Source organism: Oncorhynchus masou, chromosome 3 (assembly GCF_036934945.1).
Source record: "Oncorhynchus masou masou isolate Uvic2021 chromosome 3, UVic_Omas_1.1, whole genome shotgun sequence".
Classification (NCBI taxonomy): Eukaryota; Metazoa; Chordata; class Actinopteri; order Salmoniformes; family Salmonidae; genus Oncorhynchus; species Oncorhynchus masou.
This window is the reverse complement of record NC_088214.1, coordinates 43,437,119-43,461,901: the sequence shown is the minus strand read 5'-3', so window position 1 is coordinate 43,461,901 and position 24,783 is coordinate 43,437,119. Positions and strand designations below refer to the sequence as shown.

At 41.6% G+C, this 24,783-nt stretch overlaps 27 non-coding genes across 27 annotated transcripts; all 27 read left to right on the top strand.

Moving 5' to 3' along the window:
• The first annotated feature begins 1,295 nt into the window (after positions 1 to 1,295).
• On the top strand, positions 1,296 to 1,367 carry trnav-aac (transfer RNA valine (anticodon AAC)). The gene has a single exon. It is a non-coding gene; the product is annotated as a tRNA-Val (tRNA).
• Positions 1,368 to 2,752: 1,385 nt separating this feature from the next.
• On the top strand, positions 2,753 to 2,825 carry trnav-aac (transfer RNA valine (anticodon AAC)). Its single transcript has one exon. It is a non-coding gene; the product is annotated as a tRNA-Val (tRNA).
• A 1,381-nt stretch (positions 2,826 to 4,206) lies between these two features.
• Positions 4,207 to 4,279, top strand: trnav-aac (transfer RNA valine (anticodon AAC)). Its single transcript has one exon. It is a non-coding gene; the product is annotated as a tRNA-Val (tRNA).
• A 512-nt stretch (positions 4,280 to 4,791) lies between these two features.
• Positions 4,792 to 4,864, top strand: trnav-cac (transfer RNA valine (anticodon CAC)). The gene has a single exon. It is a non-coding gene; the product is annotated as a tRNA-Val (tRNA).
• An 801-nt stretch (positions 4,865 to 5,665) lies between these two features.
• trnav-aac (transfer RNA valine (anticodon AAC)) lies at positions 5,666 to 5,738 on the top strand. The gene has a single exon. It is a non-coding gene; the product is annotated as a tRNA-Val (tRNA).
• A 512-nt stretch (positions 5,739 to 6,250) lies between these two features.
• trnav-cac (transfer RNA valine (anticodon CAC)) lies at positions 6,251 to 6,323 on the top strand. Its single transcript has one exon. It is a non-coding gene; the product is annotated as a tRNA-Val (tRNA).
• An 802-nt stretch (positions 6,324 to 7,125) lies between these two features.
• On the top strand, positions 7,126 to 7,198 carry trnav-aac (transfer RNA valine (anticodon AAC)). Its single transcript has one exon. It is a non-coding gene; the product is annotated as a tRNA-Val (tRNA).
• Positions 7,199 to 7,710: 512 nt separating this feature from the next.
• On the top strand, positions 7,711 to 7,783 carry trnav-cac (transfer RNA valine (anticodon CAC)). Its single transcript has one exon. It is a non-coding gene; the product is annotated as a tRNA-Val (tRNA).
• An 802-nt stretch (positions 7,784 to 8,585) lies between these two features.
• On the top strand, positions 8,586 to 8,658 carry trnav-aac (transfer RNA valine (anticodon AAC)). The gene has a single exon. It is a non-coding gene; the product is annotated as a tRNA-Val (tRNA).
• Positions 8,659 to 9,170: 512 nt separating this feature from the next.
• Positions 9,171 to 9,243, top strand: trnav-cac (transfer RNA valine (anticodon CAC)). Its single transcript has one exon. It is a non-coding gene; the product is annotated as a tRNA-Val (tRNA).
• Positions 9,244 to 10,045: 802 nt separating this feature from the next.
• On the top strand, positions 10,046 to 10,117 carry trnav-aac (transfer RNA valine (anticodon AAC)). The gene has a single exon. It is a non-coding gene; the product is annotated as a tRNA-Val (tRNA).
• Positions 10,118 to 11,503: 1,386 nt separating this feature from the next.
• Positions 11,504 to 11,575, top strand: trnav-aac (transfer RNA valine (anticodon AAC)). Its single transcript has one exon. It is a non-coding gene; the product is annotated as a tRNA-Val (tRNA).
• Positions 11,576 to 12,086: 511 nt separating this feature from the next.
• trnav-cac (transfer RNA valine (anticodon CAC)) lies at positions 12,087 to 12,159 on the top strand. Its single transcript has one exon. It is a non-coding gene; the product is annotated as a tRNA-Val (tRNA).
• Positions 12,160 to 12,961: 802 nt separating this feature from the next.
• trnav-aac (transfer RNA valine (anticodon AAC)) lies at positions 12,962 to 13,034 on the top strand. The gene has a single exon. It is a non-coding gene; the product is annotated as a tRNA-Val (tRNA).
• A 512-nt stretch (positions 13,035 to 13,546) lies between these two features.
• On the top strand, positions 13,547 to 13,619 carry trnav-cac (transfer RNA valine (anticodon CAC)). The gene has a single exon. It is a non-coding gene; the product is annotated as a tRNA-Val (tRNA).
• Positions 13,620 to 14,421: 802 nt separating this feature from the next.
• On the top strand, positions 14,422 to 14,494 carry trnav-aac (transfer RNA valine (anticodon AAC)). The gene has a single exon. It is a non-coding gene; the product is annotated as a tRNA-Val (tRNA).
• A 512-nt stretch (positions 14,495 to 15,006) lies between these two features.
• Positions 15,007 to 15,079, top strand: trnav-cac (transfer RNA valine (anticodon CAC)). Its single transcript has one exon. It is a non-coding gene; the product is annotated as a tRNA-Val (tRNA).
• Positions 15,080 to 15,881: 802 nt separating this feature from the next.
• trnav-aac (transfer RNA valine (anticodon AAC)) lies at positions 15,882 to 15,954 on the top strand. The gene has a single exon. It is a non-coding gene; the product is annotated as a tRNA-Val (tRNA).
• Positions 15,955 to 16,466: 512 nt separating this feature from the next.
• Positions 16,467 to 16,539, top strand: trnav-cac (transfer RNA valine (anticodon CAC)). Its single transcript has one exon. It is a non-coding gene; the product is annotated as a tRNA-Val (tRNA).
• Positions 16,540 to 17,341: 802 nt separating this feature from the next.
• Positions 17,342 to 17,414, top strand: trnav-aac (transfer RNA valine (anticodon AAC)). The gene has a single exon. It is a non-coding gene; the product is annotated as a tRNA-Val (tRNA).
• Positions 17,415 to 17,926: 512 nt separating this feature from the next.
• trnav-cac (transfer RNA valine (anticodon CAC)) lies at positions 17,927 to 17,999 on the top strand. Its single transcript has one exon. It is a non-coding gene; the product is annotated as a tRNA-Val (tRNA).
• Positions 18,000 to 18,801: 802 nt separating this feature from the next.
• On the top strand, positions 18,802 to 18,874 carry trnav-aac (transfer RNA valine (anticodon AAC)). The gene has a single exon. It is a non-coding gene; the product is annotated as a tRNA-Val (tRNA).
• A 512-nt stretch (positions 18,875 to 19,386) lies between these two features.
• On the top strand, positions 19,387 to 19,459 carry trnav-cac (transfer RNA valine (anticodon CAC)). Its single transcript has one exon. It is a non-coding gene; the product is annotated as a tRNA-Val (tRNA).
• An 801-nt stretch (positions 19,460 to 20,260) lies between these two features.
• Positions 20,261 to 20,333, top strand: trnav-aac (transfer RNA valine (anticodon AAC)). Its single transcript has one exon. It is a non-coding gene; the product is annotated as a tRNA-Val (tRNA).
• A 1,387-nt stretch (positions 20,334 to 21,720) lies between these two features.
• Positions 21,721 to 21,793, top strand: trnav-aac (transfer RNA valine (anticodon AAC)). Its single transcript has one exon. It is a non-coding gene; the product is annotated as a tRNA-Val (tRNA).
• A 512-nt stretch (positions 21,794 to 22,305) lies between these two features.
• Positions 22,306 to 22,377, top strand: trnav-cac (transfer RNA valine (anticodon CAC)). Its single transcript has one exon. It is a non-coding gene; the product is annotated as a tRNA-Val (tRNA).
• An 800-nt stretch (positions 22,378 to 23,177) lies between these two features.
• Positions 23,178 to 23,250, top strand: trnav-aac (transfer RNA valine (anticodon AAC)). The gene has a single exon. It is a non-coding gene; the product is annotated as a tRNA-Val (tRNA).
• Positions 23,251 to 24,783: the final 1,533 nt, after the last annotated feature.

Sequence of the window (24,783 nt, the reverse complement as noted above, 5' to 3'; positions counted from 1 at the left end):
AACACATTTTAACAAATTGGACAGTAAGCCTATTCACTTCGGGCTCGGTCCCAATTTCGGAATTCATCCTTTTTCCTTCGCACTTCTCAGTATTTGGTATTCAGACTTACCTTTTTGTTGTGCAATCCACTCTGCATATGTGGCAAGCTTGGGCGCTCTGAATATATTCCTGCTACGTGTGGTCTGAGGTCCATAATGATTCAAATAGTTTATCATGCCAGGGTAAGCCGACAAGAAACACAGCTCTTATTTTAAGTGTTTTTAAAATCCCCTGTGGGGAACATGAAGGGTGGAAAATCGATTGGAACCATTTTCCTGTTTGACCACTAGATTTTAATGGGTATTATGGCTCTTTCTGTGGTACTCAATTTGGGATATTATGTGAGGTAGACTTGTGGGCATTCCTAATATTTTCCACGACTTCCTCTTTTTGTATTGTCGTTTCCGTAGTGCAGTGGTTATCACGTTCGCCTCACATGCAAAAGTCAGTCACACCCGTAATATTCAAAATTTCCCAATGCCCGGATTCTAGCATTTGGTTTGAAACAATTGACTTTTGTCTAAACCTTGCTGTCTCCCTCTCCGACCTGGGGATCAATGTTGCCGTTTTTTTGGGGACCTCCACCGTGCAATCTGTATGAATGTGACCAGACTGACAGCTTCTCAGAGCCAGGCAAATTCATTTATCAGGGTCATTGTAATGGATATATCCAAAGAAATGGCAATATAATCCAAGGTAAAACAAACAAAAATGTAGATAGTTTTCTGTCATTTCAGCTGCTTGATGTGATTGTGTGATACATTTAGTTGGCTGGCTAGCAAAGGAAAAGAAGCTAGCCTACATCGGTACAATGCATTTGGAAAGTTTTCAGCCCCCTTACTTTTTTCCACATTTTGTTACGTTACAGCCTTATACTAAAATGGAGGAAATAAAATAAAATAAAATCTATCTACACACAATACCCCATAATGACAAAGCGATAACATAAAGTTTTTATTAATAAAACAAATATTTTAAAAATACCTTATTTACATACGTTTTCAGACCCTTTGCTATGAGGCTGGAAATTGAGCTCAGGTCCATCCTGTTTCTGAGAGCGATAAATTCCCCACCCAGCCAAAGTCAGCCACACCAAGCCTCTTCCAAGAGCCGGCTGCACACGATAATTCCCGGCTTCTCAAGCCTTATTGCTCAATTAATGGACAAAGGAATATCTGATTTTCAATAGGTTCTGAGAGCGATAAATGACCCACCCAGCAAAAGTCAGCCACACCCTTAGGATTCCACGTTTTAGGTTTCCGTAGTGTAGTGGTTATCACGTTCGCCTAACACGCGAAAGGTCCCGGTTCGAGACCGGGCGGAAACACATTTTAACAAATTGGACAGTAAGCCTATTCACTTCGGGCTCGGTCCCAATTTCGAATTCATCCTTTTCCTTCGCACTTCTCAGTATTTGGTATTCAGACCTACCTTTTTTGTTGTGTAACGCACTCTGCATATGTGGCAAGCTTGGGCGCTCTGAATATATTCCTGCTACGTGTGGTCTGAGGTCCATAATGATTCAAATAGTTTATCATGCCAGGGTAAGCCGACAAGAAACACAGCTCTTATTTTAAGTGTTTTTAAAATCCCCTGTGGGGAACATGAAGGGTGGAAAATCGATTGGAACCATTTTCCTGTTTGACCGCTAGATTTTAATGGGTATTATGGCTCTTTCTGTGGTACTCAATTTGGGATATTATGTGAGGTAGACTTGTGGGCATTCCTAATATTTTCCACGACTTCCTCTTTTTGAATTGTCGTTTCCGTAGTGCAGTGGTTATCACGTTCGCCTCACATGCAAAAGTCAGTCACACCCATAGTATTCCACTGAATCGGTTTCTGTAGTGTAGTGGTTATCACATTCGCCTCATACGCGAAAGGTCCCCGGTTCGAAACCGGGCGGGAACATTTAGTAATATTCAAAATTTCCCAATGCCCGGATTCTAGCATTTGGTTTGAAACAGTTGACTTTTGTCTAAACCTTGCTGTCTCCCTCTCCGACCTGGGGATCAATGTTGCCGTTTTTTTGGGACCTCCACCGTGCAATCTGTATGAATGTGACCAGACTGACAGCTTCTCAGAGCCAGGCAAATTCATTTATCAGGGTCATTGTAATGGATATATCCAAAGAAATGGCAATATAATCCAAGGTAAAACAAACAAAAATGTAGATAGTTTTCTGTCATTTCAGCTGCTTGATGTGATTGTGTGATACATTTAGTTGGCTGGCTAGCAAAGGAAAAGAAGCTAGCCTGCATCGGTACAGTGCATTTGGAAAGTTTTCAGCCCCCTTACTTTTTTCCACATTTTGTTACGTTACAGCCTTATACTAAAATGGAGGAAATAAAATAAAATAAAATCTATCTACACACAATACCCCATAATGACAAAGCGATAACATAAAGTTTTTATTAATAAAACAAATATTTTAAAAATACCTTATTTACATACGTTTTCAGACCCTTTGCTATGAGGCTGGAAATTGAGCTCAGGTCCATCCTGTTTCTGAGAGCGATAAATTCCCCACCCAGCCAAAGTCAGCCACACCAAGCCTCTTCCAAGAGCCGGCTGCACACGATAATTCCCGGCTTCTCAAGCCTTATTGCTCAATTAATGGACAAAGGAATATCTGATTTTCAATAGGTTCTGAGAGCGATAAATGACCCACCCAGCAAAAGTCAGCCACACCCTTAGGATTCCACGTTTTAGGTTTCCGTAGTGTAGTGGTTATCACGTTCGCCTAACACGCGAAAGGTCCCCGGTTCGAGACCGGGCGGAAACACATTTTAACAAATTGGACAGTAAGCCTATTCACTTCGGGCTCGGTCCCAATTTCGGAATTCATCCTTTTCCTTCGCACTTCTCAGTATTTGGTATTCAGACTTACCTTTTTTGTTGTGCAACGCACTCTGCATGTGGCAAGCTTGGGCGCTCTGAATATATTCCTGCTACGTGTGGTCTGAGGTCCATAATGATTCAAATAGTTTATCATGCCAGGGTAAGCCGACAAGAAACACAGCTCTTATTTTAAGTGTTTTTAAAATCCCCTGTGGGGAACATGAAGGGTGGAAAATCGATTGGAACCATTTTCCTGTTTGACCGCTAGATTTTAATGGGTATTATGGCTCTTTCTGTGGTACTCAATTTGGGATATTATGTGAGGTAGACTTGTGGTCATTCCTAATATTTTCCACGACTTCCTCTTTTGAATTGTCGTTTCCGTAGTGCAGTGGTTATCACGTTCGCCTCACCTGCAAAAGTCAGTCACACCCATAGTATTCCACTGAATCGGTTTCTGTAGTGTAGTGGTTATCACGTTTGCCTCACACGCGAAAGGTCCCGGCTCGAAACCGGCGGAAACATTTAGTAATATTCAAAATTTCCCAATGCCCGGATTCTAGCATTTGGTTTGAAACAGTTGACTTTTGTCTAAACCTTGCTGTCTCCCTCTCCGACCTGGGGATCAATGTTGCCGTTTTTTGTGGACCTCCACCGTGCAATCTGTATGAATGTGACCAGACTGACAGCTTCTCAGAGCCAGGCAAATTCATTTATCAGGGTCATTGTAATGGATATATCCAAAGAAATGGCAATATAATCCAATTTAAAACAAACAAAAATGTAGATAGTTTTCTGTCATTTCAGCTGCTTGATGTGATTGTGTGATACATTTAGTTGGCTGGCTAGCAAAGGAAAAGAAGCTAGCCTACATCGGTACAATGCATTTGGAAAGTTTTCAGCCCCCTTACTTTTTTCCACATTTTGTTACGTTACAGCCTTATACTAAAATGGAGGAAATAAAATAAAATAAAATCTATCTACACACAATACCCCATAATGACAAAGCGATAACATAAAGTTTTTATTAATAAAACAAATATTTTAAAAATACCTTATTTACATACGTTTTCAGACCCTTTGCTATGAGGCTGGAAATTGAGCTCAGGTCCATCCTGTTTCTGAGAGCGATAAATTCCCCACCCAGCCAAAGTCAGCCACACCAAGCCTCTTCCAAGAGCCGGCTGCACACGATAATTCCCGGCTTCTCAAGCCTTATTGCTCAATTAATGGACAAAGGAATATCTGATTTTCAATAGGTTCTGAGAGCGATAAATGACCCACCCAGCAAAAGTCAGCCACACCCTTAGGATTCCACGTTTTAGGTTTCCGTAGTGTAGTGGTTATCACGTTCGCCTAACACGCGAAAGGTCCCCGGTTCGAGACCGGGCGGAAACACATTTTAACAAATTGGACAGTAAGCCTATTCACTTCGGGCTCGGTCCCAATTTCGGAATTCATCCTTTTCCTTCGCACTTCTCAGTATTTGGTATTCAGACTTACCTTTTTTGTTGTGTAACGCACTCTGCATGTGTGGCAAGCTTGGGCGCTCTGAATATATTCCTGCTACGTGTGGTCTGAGGTCCATAATGATTCAAATAGTTTATCATGCCAGGGTAAGCCGACAAGAAACACAGCTCTTATTTTAAGTGTTTTTAAAATCCCCTGTGGGGAACATGAAGGGTGGAAAATCGATTGGAACCATTTTCCTGTTTGACCGCTAGATTTTAATGGGTATTATGGCTCTTTCTGTGGTACTCAATTTGGGATATTATGTGAGGTAGACTTGTGGGCATTCCTAATATTTTCCACGACTTCCTCTTTTTGAATTGTCGTTTCCGTAGTGCAGTGGTTATCACGTTCGCCTCACCTGCAAAAGTCAGTCACACCCATAGTATTCCACTGAATCGGTTTCTGTAGTGTAGTGGTTATCACGTTTGCCTCACACGCGAAAGGTCCCCGGCTCGAAACCGGGCGGAAACATTTAGTAATATTCAAAATTTCCCAATGCCCGGATTCTAGCATTTGGTTTGAAACAGTTGACTTTTGTCTAAACCTTGCTGTCTCCCTCTCCGACCTGGGGATCAATGTTGCCGTTTTTTGTGGACCTCCACCGTGCAATCTGTATGAATGTGACCAGACTGACAGCTTCTCAGAGCCAGGCAAATTCATTTATCAGGGTCATTGTAATGGATATATCCAAAGAAATGGCAATATAATCCAAGGTAAAACAAACAAAAATGTAGATAGTTTTCTGTCATTTCAGCTGCTTGATGTGATTGTGTGATACATTTAGTTGGCTGGCTAGCAAAGGAAAAGAAGCTAGCCTACATCGGTACAATGCATTTGGAAAGTTTTCAGCCCCCTTACTTTTTTCCACATTTTGTTACGTTACAGCCTTATACTAAAATGGAGGAAATAAAATAAAATAAAATCTATCTACACACAATACCCCATAATGACAAAGCGATAACATAAAGTTTTTATTAATAAAACAAATATTTTAAAAATACCTTATTTACATACGTTTTCAGACCCTTTGCTATGAGGCTGGAAATTGAGCTCAGGTCCATCCTGTTTCTGAGAGCGATAAATTCCCCACCCAGCCAAAGTCAGCCACACCAAGCCTCTTCCAAGAGCCGGCTGCACACGATAATTCCCGGCTTCTCAAGCCTTATTGCTCAATTAATGGACAAAGGAATATCTGATTTTCAATAGGTTCTGAGAGCGATAAATGACCCACCCAGCAAAAGTCAGCCACACCCTTAGGATTCCACGTTTTAGGTTTCCGTAGTGTAGTGGTTATCACGTTCGCCTAACACGCGAAAGGTCCCCGGTTCGAGACCGGGCGGAAACACATTTTAACAAATTGGACAGTAAGCCTATTCACTTCGGGCTCGGTCCCAATTTCGGAATTCATCCTTTTCCTTCGCACTTCTCAGTATTTGGTATTCAGACTTACCTTTTTTGTTGTGCAACGCACTCTGCATGTGTGGCAAGCTTGGGCGCTCTGAATATATTCCTGCTACGTGTGGTCTGAGGTCCATAATGATTCAAATAGTTTATCATGCCAGGGTAAGCCGACAAGAAACACAGCTCTTATTTTAAGTGTTTTTAAAATCCCCTGTGGGGAACATGAAGGGTGGAAAATCGATTGGAACCATTTTCCTGTTTGACCGCTAGATTTTAATGGGTATTATGGCTCTTTCTGTGGTACTCAATTTGGGATATTATGTGAGGTAGACTTGTGGTCATTCCTAATATTTTCCACGACTTCCTCTTTTTGAATTGTCGTTTCCGTAGTGCAGTGGTTATCACGTTCGCCTCACCTGCAAAAGTCAGTCACACCCATAGTATTCCACTGAATCGGTTTCTGTAGTGTAGTGGTTATCACGTTTGCCTCACACGCGAAAGGTCCCCGGCTCGAAACCGGGCGGAAACATTTAGTAATATTCAAAATTTCCCAATGCCCGGATTCTAGCATTTGGTTTGAAACAGTTGACTTTTGTCTAAACCTTGCTGTCTCCCTCTCCGACCTGGGGATCAATGTTGCCGTTTTTTTGTGGACCTCCACCGTGCAATCTGTATGAATGTGACCAGACTGACAGCTTCTCAGAGCCAGGCAAATTCATTTATCAGGGTCTTTGTAATGGATATATCCAAAGAAATGGCAATATAATCCAATTTAAAACAAACAAAAATGTAGATAGTTTTCTGTCATTTCAGCTGCTTGATGTGATTGTGTGATACATTTAGTTGGCTGGCTAGCAAAGGAAAAGAAGCTAGCCTACATCGGTACAATGCATTTGGAAAGTTTTCAGCCCCCTTACTTTTTTCCACATTTTGTTACGTTACAGCCTTATACTAAAATGGAGGAAATAAAATAAAATAAAATCTATCTACACACAATACCCCATAATGACAAAGCGATAACATAAAGTTTTTATTAATAAAACAAATATTTTAAAAATACCTTATTTACATACGTTTTCAGACCCTTTGCTATGAGGCTGGAAATTGAGCTCAGGTCCATCCTGTTTCTGAGAGCGATAAATTCCCCACCCAGCCAAAGTCAGCCACACCAAGCCTCTTCCAAGAGCCGGCTGCACACGATAATTCCCGGCTTCTCAAGCCTTATTGCTCAATTAATGGACAAAGGAATATCTGATTTTCAATAGGTTCTGAGAGCGATAAATGACCCACCCAGCAAAAGTCAGCCACACCCTTAGGATTCCACGTTTTAGGTTTCCGTAGTGTAGTGGTTATCACGTTCGCCTAACACGCGAAAGGTCCCCGGTTCGAGACCGGGCGGAAACACATTTTAACAAATTGGACAGTAAGCCTATTCACTTCGGGCTCGGTCCCAATTTCGGAATTCATCCTTTTCCTTCGCACTTCTCAGTATTTGGTATTCAGACTTACCTTTTTTGTTGTGCAACGCACTCTGCATGTGTGGCAAGCTTGGGCGCTCTGAATATATTCCTGCTACGTGTGGTCTGAGGTCCATAATGATTCAAATAGTTTATCATGCCAGGGTAAGCCGACAAGAAACACAGCTCTTATTTTAAGTGTTTTTAAAATCCCCTGTGGGGAACATGAAGGGTGGAAAATCGATTGGAACCATTTTCCTGTTTGACCGCTAGATTTTAATGGGTATTATGGCTCTTTCTGTGGTACTCAATTTGGGATATTATGTGAGGTAGACTTGTGGTCATTCCTAATATTTTCCACGACTTCCTCTTTTTGAATTGTCGTTTCCGTAGTGCAGTGGTTATCACGTTCGCCTCACCTGCAAAAGTCAGTCACACCCATAGTATTCCACTGAATCGGTTTCTGTAGTGTAGTGGTTATCACGTTTGCCTCACACGCGAAAGGTCCCCGGCTCGAAACCGGGCGGAAACATTTAGTAATATTCAAAATTTCCCAATGCCCGGATTCTAGCATTTGGTTTGAAACAGTTGACTTTTGTCTAAACCTTGCTGTCTCCCTCTCCGACCTGGGGATCAATGTTGCCGTTTTTTTGTGGACCTCCACCGTGCAATCTGTATGAATGTGACCAGACTGACAGCTTCTCAGAGCCAGGCAAATTCATTTATCAGGGTCTTTGTAATGGATATATCCAAAGAAATGGCAATATAATCCAATTTAAAACAAACAAAAATGTAGATAGTTTTCTGTCATTTCAGCTGCTTGATGTGATTGTGTGATACATTTAGTTGGCTGGCTAGCAAAGGAAAAGAAGCTAGCCTACATCGGTACAATGCATTTGGAAAGTTTTCAGCCCCCTTACTTTTTTCCACATTTTGTTACGTTACAGCCTTATACTAAAATGGAGGAAATAAAATAAAATAAAATCTATCTACACACAATACCCCATAATGACAAAGCGATAACATAAAGTTTTTATTAATAAAACAAATATTTTAAAAATACCTTATTTACATACGTTTTCAGACCCTTTGCTATGAGGCTGGAAATTGAGCTCAGGTCCATCCTGTTTCTGAGAGCGATAAATTCCCCACCCAGCCAAAGTCAGCCACACCAAGCCTCTTCCAAGAGCCGGCTGCACACGATAATTCCCGGCTTCTCAAGCCTTATTGCTCAATTAATGGACAAAGGAATATCTGATTTTCAATAGGTTCTGAGAGCGATAAATGACCCACCCAGCAAAAGTCAGCCACACCCTTAGGATTCCACGTTTTAGGTTTCCGTAGTGTAGTGGTTATCACGTTCGCCTAACACGCGAAAGGTCCCCGGTTCGAGACCGGGCGGAAACACATTTTAACAAATTGGACAGTAAGCCTATTCACTTCGGGCTCGGTCCCAATTTCGGAATTCATCCTTTTCCTTCGCACTTCTCAGTATTTGGTATTCAGACCTACCTTTTTTGTTGTGTAACGCACTCTGCATGTGTGGCAAGCTTGGGCGCTCTGAATATATTCCTGCTACGTGTGGTCTGAGGTCCATAATGATTCAAATAGTTTATCATGCCAGGGTAAGCCGACAAGAAACACAGCTCTTATTTTAAGTGTTTTTAAAATCCCCTGTGGGGAACATGAAGGGTGGAAAATCGATTGGAACCATTTTCCTGTTTGACCGCTAGATTTTAATGGGTATTATGGCTCTTTCTGTGGTACTCAATTTGGGATATTATGTGAGGTAGACTTGTGGGCATTCCTAATATTTTCCACGACTTCCTCTTTTTGAATTGTCGTTTCCGTAGTGCAGTGGTTATCACGTTCGCCTCACATGCAAAAGTCAGTCACACCCATAGTATTCCACTGAATCGGTTTCTGTAGTGTAGTGGTTATCACGTTCGCCTCACACGCGAAAGGTCCCCGGCTCGAAACCGGGCGGAAACATTTAGTAATATTCAAAATTTCCCAATGCCCAGATTCTAGCATTTGGTTTGAAACAGTTAACTTTTGTCTAAACCTTGCTGTCTCCCTCTCCGATCTGGGGATCAATGTTGCCGTTTTTTGGGGGACCTCCACCGTGCGATCTGTATGAATGTGACCAGACTGACAGCTTCTCAGAGCCAGGCAAATTCATTTATCAGGGTCATTGTAATGGATATATCCAAAGAAATGGCAATATAATCCAAGGTAAAACAAACAAAAATGTAGATAGTTTTCTGTCATTTCAGCTGCTTGATGTGATTGTGTGATACATTTAGTTGGCTGGCTAGCAAAGGAAAAGAAGCTAGCCTGCATCGGTACAGTGCATTTGGAAAGTTTTCAGCCCCCTTACTTTTTTCCACATTTTGTTACGTTACAGCCTTATACTAAAATGGAGGAAATAAAATAAAATAAAATCTATCTACACACAATACCCCATAATGACAAAGCGATAACATAAAGTTTTTATTAATAAAACAAATATTTTAAAAATACCTTATTTACATACGTTTTCAGACCCTTTGCTATGAGGCTGGAAATTGAGCTCAGGTCCATCCTGTTTCTGAGAGCGATAAATTCCCCACCCAGCCAAAGTCAGCCACACCAAGCCTCTTCCAAGAGCCGGCTGCACACGATAATTCCCGGCTTCTCAAGCCTTATTGCTCAATTAATGGACAAAGGAATATCTGATTTTCAATAGGTTCTGAGAGCGATAAATGACCCACCCAGCAAAAGTCAGCCACACCCTTAGGATTCCACGTTTTAGGTTTCCGTAGTGTAGTGGTTATCACGTTCGCCTAACACGCGAAAGGTCCCGGTTCGAGACCGGGCGGAAACACATTTTAACAAATTGGACAGTAAGCCTATTCACTTCGGGCTCGGTCCCAATTTCGGAATTCATCCTTTTCCTTCGCACTTCTCAGTATTTGGTATTCAGACTTACCTTTTTTGTTGTGTAACGCACTCTGCATGTGTGGCAAGCTTGGGCGCTCTGAATATATTCCTGCTACGTGTGGTCTGAGGTCCATAATGATTCAAATAGTTTATCATGCCAGGGTAAGCCGACAAGAAACACAGCTCTTATTTTAAGTGTTTTTAAAATCCCCTGTGGGGAACATGAAGGGTGGAAAATCGATTGGAACCATTTTCCTGTTTGACCACTAGATTTTAATGGGTATTATGGCTCTTTCTGTGGTACTCAATTTGGGATATTATGTGAGGTAGACTTGTGGGCATTCCTAATATTTTCCACGACTTCCTCTTTTTGAATTGTCGTTTCCGTAGTGCAGTGGTTATCACGTTCGCCTCACATGCAAAAGTCAGTCACACCCATAGTATTCCACTGAATCGGTTTCTGTAGTGTAGTGGTTATCACGTTGCCTCACACGCGAAAGGTCCCCGGCTCGAAACCGGGCGGAAACATTTAGTAATATTCAAAATTTCCCAATGCCCGGATTCTAGCATTTGGTTTGAAACAGTTGACTTTTGTCTAAACCTTGCTGTCTCCCTCTCCGACCTGGGGATCAATGTTGCCGTTTTTTTGTGGACCTCCACCGTGCAATCTGTATGAATGTGACCAGACTGACAGCTTCTCAGAGCCAGGCAAATTCATTTATCAGGGTCATTGTAATGGATATATCCAAAGAAATGGCAATATAATCCAAGGTAAAACAAACAAAAATGTAGATAGTTTTCTGTCATTTCAGCTGCTTGATGTGATTGTGTGATACATTTAGTTGGCTGGCTAGCAAAGGAAAAGAAGCTAGCCTACATCGGTACAATGCATTTGGAAAGTTTTCAGCCCCCTTACTTTTTTCCACATTTTGTTACGTTACAGCCTTATACTAAAATGGAGGAAATAAAATAAAATAAAATCTATCTACACACAATACCCCATAATGACAAAGCGATAACATAAAGTTTTTATTAATAAAACAAATATTTTAAAAATACCTTATTTACATACGTTTTCAGACCCTTTGCTATGAGGCTGGAAATTGAGCCCAGGTCCATCCTGTTTCTGAGAGCGATAAATTCCCCACCCAGCCAAAGTCAGCCACACCAAGCCTCTTCCAAGAGCCGGCTGCACACGATAATTCCCGGCTTCTCAAGCCTTATTGCTCAATTAATGGACAAAGGAATATCTGATTTTCAATAGGTTCTGAGAGCGATAAATGACCCACCCAGCAAAAGTCAGCCACACCCTTAGGATTCCACGTTTTAGGTTTCCGTAGTGTAGTGGTTATCACGTTCGCCTAACACGCGAAAGGTCCCGGTTCGAGACCGGGCGGAAACACATTTTAACAAATTGACAGTAAGCCTATTCACTTCGGGCTCGGTCCCAATTTCGGAATTCATCCTTTTCCTTCGCACTTCTCAGTATTTGGTATTCAGACTTACCTTTTTTGTTGTGCAACGCACTCTGCATATGTGGCAAGCTTGGGCGCTCTGAATATATTCCTGCTACGTGTGGTCTGAGGTCCATAATGATTCAAATAGTTTATCATGCCAGGGTAAGCCGACAAGAAACACAGCTCTTATTTTAAGTGTTTTTAAAATCCCCTGTGGGGAACATGAAGGGTGGAAAATCGATTGGAACCATTTTCCTGTTTGACCGCTAGATTTTAATGGGTATTATGGCTCTTTCTGTGGTACTCAATTTGGGATATTATGTGAGGTAGACTTGTGGTCATTCCTAATATTTTCCACGACTTCCTCTTTTTGAATTGTCGTTTCCGTAGTGCAGTGGTTATCACGTTCGCCTCACCTGCAAAAGTCAGTCACACCCATAGTATTCCACTGAATCGGTTTCTGTAGTGTAGTGGTTATCACGTTTGCCTCACACGCGAAAGGTCCCCGGCTCGAAACCGGGCGGAAACATTTAGTAATATTCAAAATTTCCCAATGCCCGGATTCTAGCATTTGGTTTGAAACAGTTGACTTTTGTCTAAACCTTGCTGTCTCCCTCTCCGACCTGGGGATCAATGTTGCCGTTTTTTTGTGGACCTCCACCGTGCAATCTGTATGAATGTGACCAGACTGACAGCTTCTCAGAGCCAGGCAAATTCATTTATCAGGGTCTTTGTAATGGATATATCCAAAGAAATGGCAATATAATCCAAGGTAAAACAAACAAAAATGTAGATAGTTTTCTGTCATTTCAGCTGCTTGATGTGATTGTGTGATACATTTAGTTGGCTGGCTAGCAAAGGAAAAGAAGCTAGCCTACATCGGTACAATGCATTTGGAAAGTTTTCAGCCCCCTTACTTTTTTCCACATTTTGTTACGTTACAGCCTTATACTAAAATGGAGGAAATAAAATAAAATAAAATCTATCTACACACAATACCCCATAATGACAAAGCGATAACATAAAGTTTTTATTAATAAAACAAATATTTTAAAAATACCTTATTTACATACGTTTTCAGACCCTTTGCTATGAGGCTGGAAATTGAGCTCAGGTCCATCCTGTTTCTGAGAGCGATAAATTCCCCACCCAGCCAAAGTCAGCCACACCAAGCCTCTTCCAAGAGCCGGCTGCACACGATAATTCCCGGCTTCTCAAGCCTTATTGCTCAATTAATGGACAAAGGAATATCTGATTTTCAATAGGTTCTGAGAGCGATAAATGACCCACCCAGCAAAAGTCAGCCACACCCTTAGGATTCCACGTTTTAGGTTTCCGTAGTGTAGTGGTTATCACGTTCGCCTAACACGCGAAAGGTCCCCGGTTCGAGACCGGGCGGAAACACATTTTAACAAATTGGACAGTAAGCCTATTCACTTCGGGCTCGGTCCCAATTTCGGAATTCATCCTTTTCCTTCGCACTTCTCAGTATTTGGTATTCAGACCTACCTTTTTTGTTGTGTAACGCACTCTGCATATGTGGCAAGCTTGGGCGCTCTGAATATATTCCTGCTACGTGTGGTCTGAGGTCCATAATGATTCAAATAGTTTATCATGCCAGGGTAAGCCGACAAGAAACACAGCTCTTATTTTAAGTGTTTTTAAAATCCCCTGTGGGGAACATGAAGGGTGGAAAATCGATTGGAACCATTTTCCTGTTTGACCGCTAGATTTTAATGGGTATTATGGCTCTTTCTGTGGTACTCAATTTGGGATATTATGTGAGGTAGACTTGTGGGCATTCCTAATATTTTCCACGACTTCCTCTTTTTGAATTGTCGTTTCCGTAGTGCAGTGGTTATCACGTTCGCCTCACATGCAAAAGTCAGTCACACCCATAGTATTCCACTGAATCGGTTTCTGTAGTGTAGTGGTTATCACGTTCGCCTCACACGCGAAAGGTCCCCGGCTCGAAACCGGGCGGAAACATTTAGTAATATTCAAAATTTCCCAATGCCCGGATTCTAGCATTTGGTTTGAAACAGTTGACTTTTGTCTAAACCTTGCTGTCTCCCTCTCCGACCTGGGGATCAATGTTGCCGTTTTTTTGTGGACCTCCACCGTGCAATCTGTATGAATGTGACCAGACTGACAGCTTCTCAGAGCCAGGCAAATTCATTTATCAGGGTCATTGTAATGGATATATCCAAAGAAATGGCAATATAATCCAAGGTAAAACAAACAAAAATGTAGATAGTTTTCTGTCATTTCAGCTGCTTGATGTGATTGTGTGATACATTTAGTTGGCTGGCTAGCAAAGGAAAAGAAGCTAGCCTACATCGGTACAATGCATTTGGAAAGTTTTCAGCCCCCTTACTTTTTTCCACATTTTGTTACGTTACAGCCTTATACTAAAATGGAGGAAATAAAATAAAATAAAATCTATCTACACACAATACCCCATAATGACAAAGCGATAACATAAAGTTTTTATTAATAAAACAAATATTTTAAAAATACCTTATTTACATACGTTTTCAGACCCTTTGCTATGAGGCTGGAAATTGAGCTCAGGTCCATCCTGTTTCTGAGAGCGATAAATTCCCCACCCAGCCAAAGTCAGCCACACCAAGCCTCTTCCAAGAGCCGGCTGCACACGATAATTCCCGGCTTCTCAAGCCTTATTGCTCAATTAATGGACAAAGGAATATCTGATTTTCAATAGGTTCTGAGAGCGATAAATGACCCACCCAGCAAAAGTCAGCCACACCCTTAGGATTCCACGTTTTAGGTTTCCGTAGTGTAGTGGTTATCACGTTCGCCTAACACGCGAAAGGTCCCCGGTTCGAGACCGGGCGGAAACACATTTTAACAAATTGCACAGTAAGCCTATTCACTTCGGGCTCGGTCCCAATTTCGGAATTCATCCTTTTCCTTCGCACTTCTCAGTATTTGGTATTCAGACTTACCTTTTTTGTTGTGCAACGCACTCTGCATGTGTGGCAAGCTTGGGCGCTCTGAATATATTCCTGCTACGTGTGGTCTGAGGTCCATAATGATTCAAATAGTTTATCATGCCAGGGTAAGCCGACAAGAAACACAGCTCTTATTTTAAGTGTTTTTAAAATCCCCTGTGGGGAACATGAAGGGTGGAAAATCGATTGGAACCATTTTCCTGTTTGACCGCTAGATTTTAATGGGTATTATGGCTCTTTCTGTGGTACTCAATTTGGGATATTATGTGAGGTAGACTTGTGGTCATTCCTAATATTTTCCACGACTTCCTCTTTTTGAATTGTCGTTTCCGTAGTGCAGTGGTTATCACGTTCGCCTCACCTGCAAAAGTCAGTCACACCCATAGTATTCCACTGAATCGGTTTCTGTAGTGTAGTGGTTATCACGTTTGCCTCACACGCGAAAGGTCCCCGGCTCGAAACCGGGCGGAAACATTTAGTAATATTCAAAATTTCCCAATGCCCGGATTCTAGCATTTGGTTTGAAACAGTTGACTTTTGTCTAAACCTTGCTGTCTCCCTCTCCGACCTGGGGATCAATGTTGCCGTTTTTTTGTGGACCTCCACCGTGCAATCTGTATGAATGTGACCAGACTGACAGCTTCTCAGAGCCAGGCAAATTCATTTATCAGGGTCATTGTAATGGATATATCCAAAGAAATGGCAATATAATCCAAGGTAAAACAAACAAAAATGTAGATAGTTTTCTGTCATTTCAGCTGCTTGATGTGATTGTGTGATACATTTAGTTGGCTGGCTAGCAAAGGAAAAGAAGCTAGCCTACATCGGTACAATGCATTTGGAAAGTTTTCAGCCCCCTTACTTTTTTCCACATTTTGTTACGTTACAGCCTTATACTAAAATGGAGGAAATAAAATAAAATAAAATCTATCTACACACAATACCCCATAATGACAAAGCGATAACATAAAGTTTTTATTAATAAAACAAATATTTTAAAAATACCTTATTTACATACGTTTTCAGACCCTTTGCTATGAGGCTGGAAATTGAGCTCAGGTCCATCCTGTTTCTGAGAGCGATAAATTCCCCACCCAGCCAAAGTCAGCCACACCAAGCCTCTTCCAAGAGCCGGCTGCACACGATAATTCCCGGCTTCTCAAGCCTTATTGCTCAATTAATGGACAAAGGAATATCTGATTTTCAATAGGTTCTGAGAGCGATAAATGACCCACCCAGCAAAAGTCAGCCACACCCTTAGGATTCCACGTTTTAGGTTTCCGTAGTGTAGTGGTTATCACGTTCGCCTAACACGCGAAAGGTCCCCGGTTCGAGACCGGGCGGAAACACATTTTAACAAATTGCACAGTAAGCCTATTCACTTCGGGCTCGGTCCCAATTTCGGAATTCATCCTTTTCCTTCGCACTTCTCAGTATTTGGTATTCAGACTTACCTTTTTTGTTGTGCAACGCACTCTGCATGTGTGGCAAGCTTGGGCGCTCTGAATATATTCCTGCTACGTGTGGTCTGAGGTCCATAATGATTCAAATAGTTTATCATGCCAGGGTAAGCCGACAAGAAACACAGCTCTTATTTTAAGTGTTTTTAAAATCCCCTGTGGGGAACATGAAGGGTGGAAAATCGATTGGAACCATTTTCCTGTTTGACCGCTAGATTTTAATGGGTATTATGGCTCTTTCTGTGGTACTCAATTTGGGATATTATGTGAGGTAGACTTGTGGTCATTCCTAATATTTTCCACGACTTCCTCTTTTTGAATTGTCGTTTCCGTAGTGCAGTGGTTATCACGTTCGCCTCACCTGCAAAAGTCAGTCACACCCATAGTATTCCACTGAATCGGTTTCTGTAGTGTAGTGGTTATCACGTTTGCCTCACACGCGAAAGGTCCCCGGCTCGAAACCGGGCGGAAACATTTAGTAATATTCAAAATTTCCCAATGCCCGGATTCTAGCATTTGGTTTGAAACAGTTGACTTTTGTCTAAACCTTGCTGTCTCCCTCTCCGATCTGGGGATCAATGTTGCCGTTTTTTGGGGAACCTCCACCGTGCGATCTGTATGAATGTGACCAGACTGACAGCTTCTCAGAGCCAGGCAAATTCATTTATCAGGGTCTTTGTAATGGATATATCCAAAGAAATGGCAATATAATCCAATTTAAAACAAACAAAAATGTAGATAGTTTTCTGTCATTTCAGCTGCTTGATGTGATTGTGTGATACATTTAGTTGGCTGGCTAGCAAAGGAAAAGAAGCTAGCCTACATCGGTACAATGCATTTGGAAAGTTTTCAGCCCCCTTACTTTTTTCCACATTTTGTTACGTTACAGCCTTATACTAAAATGGAGGAAATAAAATAAAATAAAATCTATCTACACACAATACCCCATAATGACAAAGCGATAACATAAAGTTTTTATTAATAAAACAAATATTTTAAAAATACCTTATTTACATACGTTTTCAGACCCTTTGCTATGAGGCTGGAAATTGAGCTCAGGTCCATCCTGTTTCTGAGAGCGATAAATTCCCCACCCAGCCAAAGTCAGCCACACCAAGCCTCTTCCAAGAGCCGGCTGCACACGATAATTCCCGGCTTCTCAAGCCTTATTGCTCAATTAATGGACAAAGGAATATCTGATTTTCAATAGGTTCTGAGAGCGATAAATGACCCACCCAGCAAAAGTCAGCCACACCCTTAGGATTCCACGTTTTAGGTTTCCGTAGTGTAGTGGTTATCACGTTCGCCTAACACGCGAAAGGTCCCCGGTTCGAGACCGGGCGGAAACACATTTTAACAAATTGCACAGTAAGCCTATTCACTTCGGGCTCGGTCCCAATTTCGGAATTCATCCTTTTCCTTCGCACTTCTCAGTATTTGGTATTCAGACTTACCTTTTTTGTTGTGCAACGCACTCTGCATGTGTGGCAAGCTTGGGCGCTCTGAATATATTCCTGCTACGTGTGGTCTGAGGTCCATAATGATTCAAATAGTTTATCATGCCAGGGTAAGCCGACAAGAAACACAGCTCTTATTTTAAGTGTTTTTAAAATCCCCTGTGGGGAACATGAAGGGTGGAAAATCGATTGGAACCATTTTCCTGTTTGACCACTAGATTTTAATGGGTATTATGGCTCTTTCTGTGGTACTCAATTTGGGATATTATGTGAGGTAGACTTGTGGGCATTCCTAATATTTTCCACGACTTCCTCTTTTTGAATTGTCGTTTCCGTAGTGCAGTGGTTATCACGTTCGCCTCACATGCAAAAGTCAGTCACACCCATAGTATTCCACTGAATCGGTTTCTGTAGTGTAGTGGTTATCACGTTTGCCTCACACGCGAAAGGTCCCCGGCTCGAAACCGGGCGGAAACATTTAGTAATATTCAAAATTTCCCAATGCCCAGATTCTAGCATTTGGTTTGAAACAGTTGACTTTTGTCTAAACCTTGCTGTCTCCCTCTCCGATCTGGGGATCAATGTTGCCGTTTTTTGGGGGACCTCCACCGTGCGATCTGTATGAATGTGACCAGACTGACAGCTTCTCAGAGCCAGGCAAATTCATTTATCAGGGTCATTGTAATGGATATATCCAAAGAAATGGCAATATAATCCAAGGTAAAACAAACAAAAATGTAGATAGTTTTCTGTCATTTCAGCTGCTTGATGTGATTGTGTGATACATTTAGTTGGCTGGCTAGCAAAGGAAAAGAAGCTAGCCTACATCGGTACAATGCATTTGGAAAGTTTTCAGCCCCCTTACTTTTTTCCACATTTTGTTACGTTACAGCCTTATACTAAAATGGAGGAAATAAAATAAAATAAAATCTATCTACACACAATACCCCATAATGACAAAGCGATAACATAAAGTTTTTATTAATAAAACAAATATTTTAAAAATACCTTATTTACATACGTTTTCAGACCCTTTGCTATGAGGCTGGAAATTGAGCTCAGGTCCATCCTGTTTCTGAGAGCGATAAATTCCCCACCCAGCCAAAGTCAGCCACACCAAGCCTCTTCCAAGAGCCGGCTGCACACGATAATTCCCGGCTTCTCAAGCCTTATTGCTCAATTAATGGACAAAGGAATATCTGATTTTCAATAGGTTCTGAGAGCGATAAATGACCCACCCAGCAAAAGTCAGCCACACCCTTAGGATTCCACGTTTTAGGTTTCCGTAGTGTAGTGGTTATCACGTTCGCCTAACACGCGAAAGGTCCCCGGTTCGAGACCGGGCGGAAACACATTTTAACAAATTGGACAGTAAGCCTATTCACTTCGGGCTCGGTCCCAATTTCGGAATTCATCCTTTTCCTTCGCACTTCTCAGTATTTGGTATTCAGACCTACCTTTTTTGTTGTGTAACGCACTCTGCATATGTGGCAAGCTTGGGCGCTCTGAATATATTCCTGCTACGTGTGGTCTGAGGTCCATAATGATTCAAATAGTTTATCATGCCAGGGTAAGCCGACAAGAAACACAGCTCTTATTTTAAGTGTTTTTAAAATCCCCTGTGGGGAACATGAAGGGTGGAAAATCGATTGGAACCATTTTCCTGTTTGACCACTAGATTTTAATGGGTATTATGGCTCTTTCTGTGGTACTCAATTTGGGATATTATGTGAGGTAGACTTGTGGGCATTCCTAATATTTTCCACGACTTCCTCTTTTTGAATTGTCGTTTCCGTAGTGCAGTGGTTATCACGTTCGCCTCACATGCAAAAGTCAGTCACACCCATAGTATTCCACTGAATCTGTTTCTGTAGTGTAGTGGTTATCACGTTTGCCTCACACGCGAAAGGTCCCCGGCTCGAAACCGGGCGGAAACATTTAGTAATATTCAAAATTTCCCAATGCCCGGATTCTAGCATTTGGTTTGAAACAGTTGACTTTTGTCTAAACCTTGCTGTCTCCCTCTCCGACCTGGGGATCAATGTTGCCGTTTTTTGGGGACCTCCACCGTGCGATCTGTATGAATGTGACCAGACTGACAGCTTCTCAGAGCCAGGCAAATTCATTTATCAGGGTCATTGTAATGGATATATCCAAAGAAATGGCAATATAATCCAAGGTAAAACAAACAAAAATGTAGATAGTTTTCTGTCATTTCAGCTGCTTGATGTGATTGTGTGATACATTTAGTTGGCTGGCTAGCAAAGGAAAAGAAGCTAGCCTACATCGGTACAGTGCATTTGGAAAGTTTTCAGCCCCCTTACTTTTTTACACATTTTGTTACGTTACAGCCTTATACTAAAATGGAGGAAATAAAATAAAATAAAATCTATCTACACACAATACCCCATAATGACAAAGCGATAACATAAAGTTTTTATTAATAAAACAAATATTTTAAAAATACCTTATTTACATACGTTTTCAGACCCTTTGCTATGAGGCTGGAAATTGAGCTCAGGTCCATCCTGTTTCTGAGAGCGATAAATTCCCCACCCAGCCAAAGTCAGCCACACCAAGCCTCTTCCAAGAGCCGGCTGCACACGATAATTCCTGGCTTCTCAAGCCTTATTGCTCAATTAATGGACAATGGAATATCTGATTTTCAATAGGTTCTGAGAGCGATAAATGACCCACCCAGCAAAAGTCAGCCACACCCTTAGGATTCCACGTTTTAGGTTTCCGTAGTGTAGTGGTTATCACGTTCGCCTAACACGCGAAAGGTCCCCGGTTCGAGACCGGGCGGAAATACATTTTAACAAATTGGACAGTAAGCCTATTCACTTCGGGCTCGGTCCCAATTTCGGAATTCATCCTTTTCCTTCGCACTTCTCAGTATTTGGTATTCAGACCTACCTTTTTTGTTGTGTAACGCACTCTGCATATGTGGCAAGCTTGGGCGCTCTGAATATATTCCTGCTACGTGTGGTCTGAGGTCCATAATGATTCAAATAGTTTATCATGCCAGGGTAAGCCGACAAGAAACACAGCTCTTATTTTAAGTGTTTTTAAAATCCCCTGTGGGGAACATGAAGGGTGGAAAATCGATTGGAACCATTTTCCTGTTTGACCGCTAGATTTTAATGGGTATTATGGCTCTTTCTGTGGTACTCAATTTGGGATATTATGTGAGGTAGACTTGTGGGCATTCCTAATATTTTCCACGACTTCCTCTTTTTGAATTGTCGTTTCCGTAGTGCAGTGGTTATCACATTCGCCTCACATGCAAAAGCCAGTCACACCCATAGTATTCCACTGAACCGGTTTCTTTAGTGTAGTGGTTATCACGTTTGCCTCACACGCGAAAGGTCCCCGGCTCGAAACCGGGCGGAAGCATTTAGGAATATTCAAAATTTCCCAATGCCCAGATTCTAGCATTTGGTTTGAAACAGTTAACTTTTGTCTAAACCTTGCTGTCTCCCTCTCCGATCTGGGGATCAATGTTGCCGTTTTTTTGTGGACCTCCGCCGTGCGATCTGTATGAATGTGACCAGACTGACAGCTTCTCAGAGCCAGGCAAATTCATTTATCAAGGTCATTGTAATGGATATATCCAAAGAAATGGCAATATAATCCAAGGTAAAACAAACAAAAATGTAGATAGTTTTCTGTCATTTAAGCTGCTTGATGTGATTGTGTGATACATTTAGTTGGCTGGCTAGCAAAGGAAAAGAAGCTAGCCTGAATCGGTACAGTGCATTTGGAAAGTTTTCAGACCCCTTACGTTTTTCCACATTTTGTTACGTTACAGCCTTATACTAAAATGGAGGAAATAAAATAAAATAAAATCTATCTACACACAATACCCCATAATGACAAAGCGATAACATAAAGTTTTTATTAATAAAACAAATATTTTAAAAATACCTTATTTACATACGTTTTCAGACCCTTTGCTATGAGGCTGGAAATTGAGCTCAGGTCCATCCTGTTTCTGAGAGCGATAAATTCCCCACCCAGCCAAAGTCAGCCACACCAAGCCTCTTCCAAGAGCCGGCTGCACACGATAATTCCCGGCTTCTCAAGCCTTATTGCTCAATTAATGGACAAAGGAATATCTGATTTTCAATAGGTTCTGAGAGCGATAAATGACCCACCCAGCAAAAGTCAGCCACACCCTTAGGATTCCACGTTTTAGGTTTCCGTAGTGTAGTGGTTATCACGTTCGCCTAACACGCGAAAGGTCCCCGGTTCGAGACCGGGCGGAAACACATTTTAACAAATTGGACAGTAAGCCTATTCACTTCGGGCTCGGTCCCAATTTCGGAATTCATCCTTTTCCTTCGCACTTCTCAGTATTTGGTATTCAGACCTACCTTTTTTGTTGTGTAACGCACTCTGCATATGTGGCAAGCTTGGGCGCTCTGAATATATTCCTGCTACGTGTGGTCTGAGGTCCATAATGATTCAAATAGTTTATCATGCCAGGGTAAGCCGACAAGAAACACAGCTCTTATTTTAAGTGTTTTTAAAATCCCCTGTGGGGAACATGAAGGGTGGAAAATCGATTGGAACCATTTTCCTGTTTGACCACTAGATTTTAATGGGTATTATGGCTCTTTCTGTGGTACTCAATTTGGGATATTATGTGAGGTAGACTTGTGGGCATTCCTAATATTTTCCACGACTTCCTCTTTTTGAATTGTCGTTTCCGTAGTGCAGTGGTTATCACGTTCGCCTCACATGCAAAAGTCAGTCACACCCATAGTATTCCACTGCATCTGTTTCTGTAGTGTAGTGGTTATCACGTTCGCCTCACACGCGAAAGGTCCCGGCTCGAAACCGGGCAGAAACATTTAGTAATATTCAAAATTTCCCAATGCCCGGATTCTAGCATTTGGTTTGAAACAGTTGACTTTTGTCTAAACCTTGCTGTCTCCCTCTCCGACCTGGGGATCAATGTTGCCGTTTTTGGGGACCTCCACCGTGCGATCTGTATGAATGTGACCAGACTGACAGCTTCTCAGAGCCAGGCAAATTCATTTATCAGGGTCATTGTAATGGATATATCCAAAGAAATGGCAATATAATCCAAGGTAAAACAAACAAAAATGTAGATAGTTTTCTGTCATTTCAGCTGCTTGATGTGATTGTGTGATACATTTAGTTGGCTGGCTAGCAAAGGAAAAGAAGCTAGCCTACATCGGTACAGTGCATTTGGAAAGTTTTCAGCCCCCTTACTTTTTTCCACATTTTGTTACGTTACAGCCTTATACTAAAATGGAGGAAATAAAATAAAATAAAATCTATCTACACACAATACCCCATAATGACAAAGCGATAACATAAAGTTTTAATTAATAAAACAAATATTTTAAAAATACCTTATTTACATACGTTTTCAGACCCTTTGCTATGAGGCTGGAAATTGAGCTCAGGTCCATCCTGTTTCTGAGAGCGATAAATTCCCCAACCAGCCAAAGTCAGCCACACCAAGCCTCTTCCAAGAGCCGGCTGCACACGATAATTCCCGGCTTCTCAAGCCTTATTGCTCAATTAATGGACAAAGGAATATCTGATTTTCAATAGGTTCTGAGAGCGATAAATGACCCACCCAGCAAAAGTCAGCCACACCCTTAGGATTCCACATTTTAGGTTTCCGTAGTGTAGTGGTTATCACGTTCGCCTAACACGCGAAAGGTCCCCGGTTCGAGACCGGGCGGAAATACATTTTAACAAATTGGACAGTAAGCCTATTCACTTCGGGCTCGGTCCCAATTTCGGAATTCATCCTTTTCCTTCGCACTTCTCAGTATTTGGTATTCAGACCTACCTTTTTTGTTGTGTAACGCACTCTGCATGTGTGGCAAGCTTGGGCGCTCTGAATATATTCCTGCTACGTGTGGTCTGAGGTCCATAATGATTCAAATAGTTTATCATGCCAGGGTAAGCCGACAAGAAACACAGCTCTTATTTTAAGTGTTTTTAAAATCCCCTGTGGGGAACATGAAGGGTGGAAAATCGATTGGAACCATTTTCCTGTTTGACCGCTAGATTTTAATGGGTATTATGGCTCTTTCTGTGGTACTCAATTTGGGATATTATGTGAGGTAGACTTGTGGGCATTCCTAATATTTTCCACGACTTCCTCTTTTTGAATTGTCGTTTCCGTAGTGCAGTGGTTATCACGTTCGCCTCACATGCAAAAGTCAGTCACACCCATAGTATTCCACTGCATCTGTTTCTGTAGTGTAGTGGTTACCAAGTTCGCCTCACACGCGAAAGGTTCCCGGCTCAAAACCGGGCAGAAACATTTAGTAATATTCAAAATTTCCCAATGCCCGGATTCTAGCATTTGGTTTGAAACAGTTGACTTTTGTCTAAACCTTGCTGTCTCCCTCTCCGACCTGGGGATCAATGTTGCCGTTTTTTTGTGGACCTCCACCGTGCGATCTGTATGAATGTGACCAGACTGACAGCTTCTCAGAGCCAGGCAAATTCATTTATCAGGGTCATTGTAATGGATATATCCAAAGAAATGGCAATATAATCCAAGGTAAAACAAACAAAAATGTAGATGGTTTTCTGTCATTTCAGCTGCTTGATGTGATTGTGTGATACATTTAGTTGGCTGGCTAGCAAAGGAAAAGAAGCTAGCCTGCATCGGTACAGTGCATTTGGAAAGTTTTCAGCCCCCTTACTTTTTTCCACATTTTGTTACGTTACAGCCTTATACTAAAATGGAGGAAATAAAATAAAATAAAATCTATCTACACACAATACCCCATAATGACAAAGCGATAACATAAAGTTTTTAATAATAAAACAAATATTTTAAAAATACCTTATTTACATACGTTTTCAGACCCTTTGCTATGAGGCTGGAAGTCGTGAATACACCCATTGTATTCCACTGCATCTGTTTCTGTAGTGTAGTGGTTATCACATTCACCTCACACGAGAAAGGTCCCCGGTTTGAAACCGGGCGGAAACCTTTAGTAATATTCAAAATTTCCCAATGCCCGGATTCGAGCACTTGGTTGGAAACAGTTGACTTTTGTCTAAACCTTGCTGTCTCCCTCTCAGGGTCATTGTAATGGATATATCCAAAGAAATGGCAATATAATCCAAGGTAAAACAAACAAAAATGTAGATAGTTTTCTGTCATTTCAGCTGCTTGATGTGATTGTGTGATACATTTAGTTGGCCGGCTCGCAAAGGAAAAGAAGCTAGCCTGAATCGGTACAGTGCATTTGGAAAG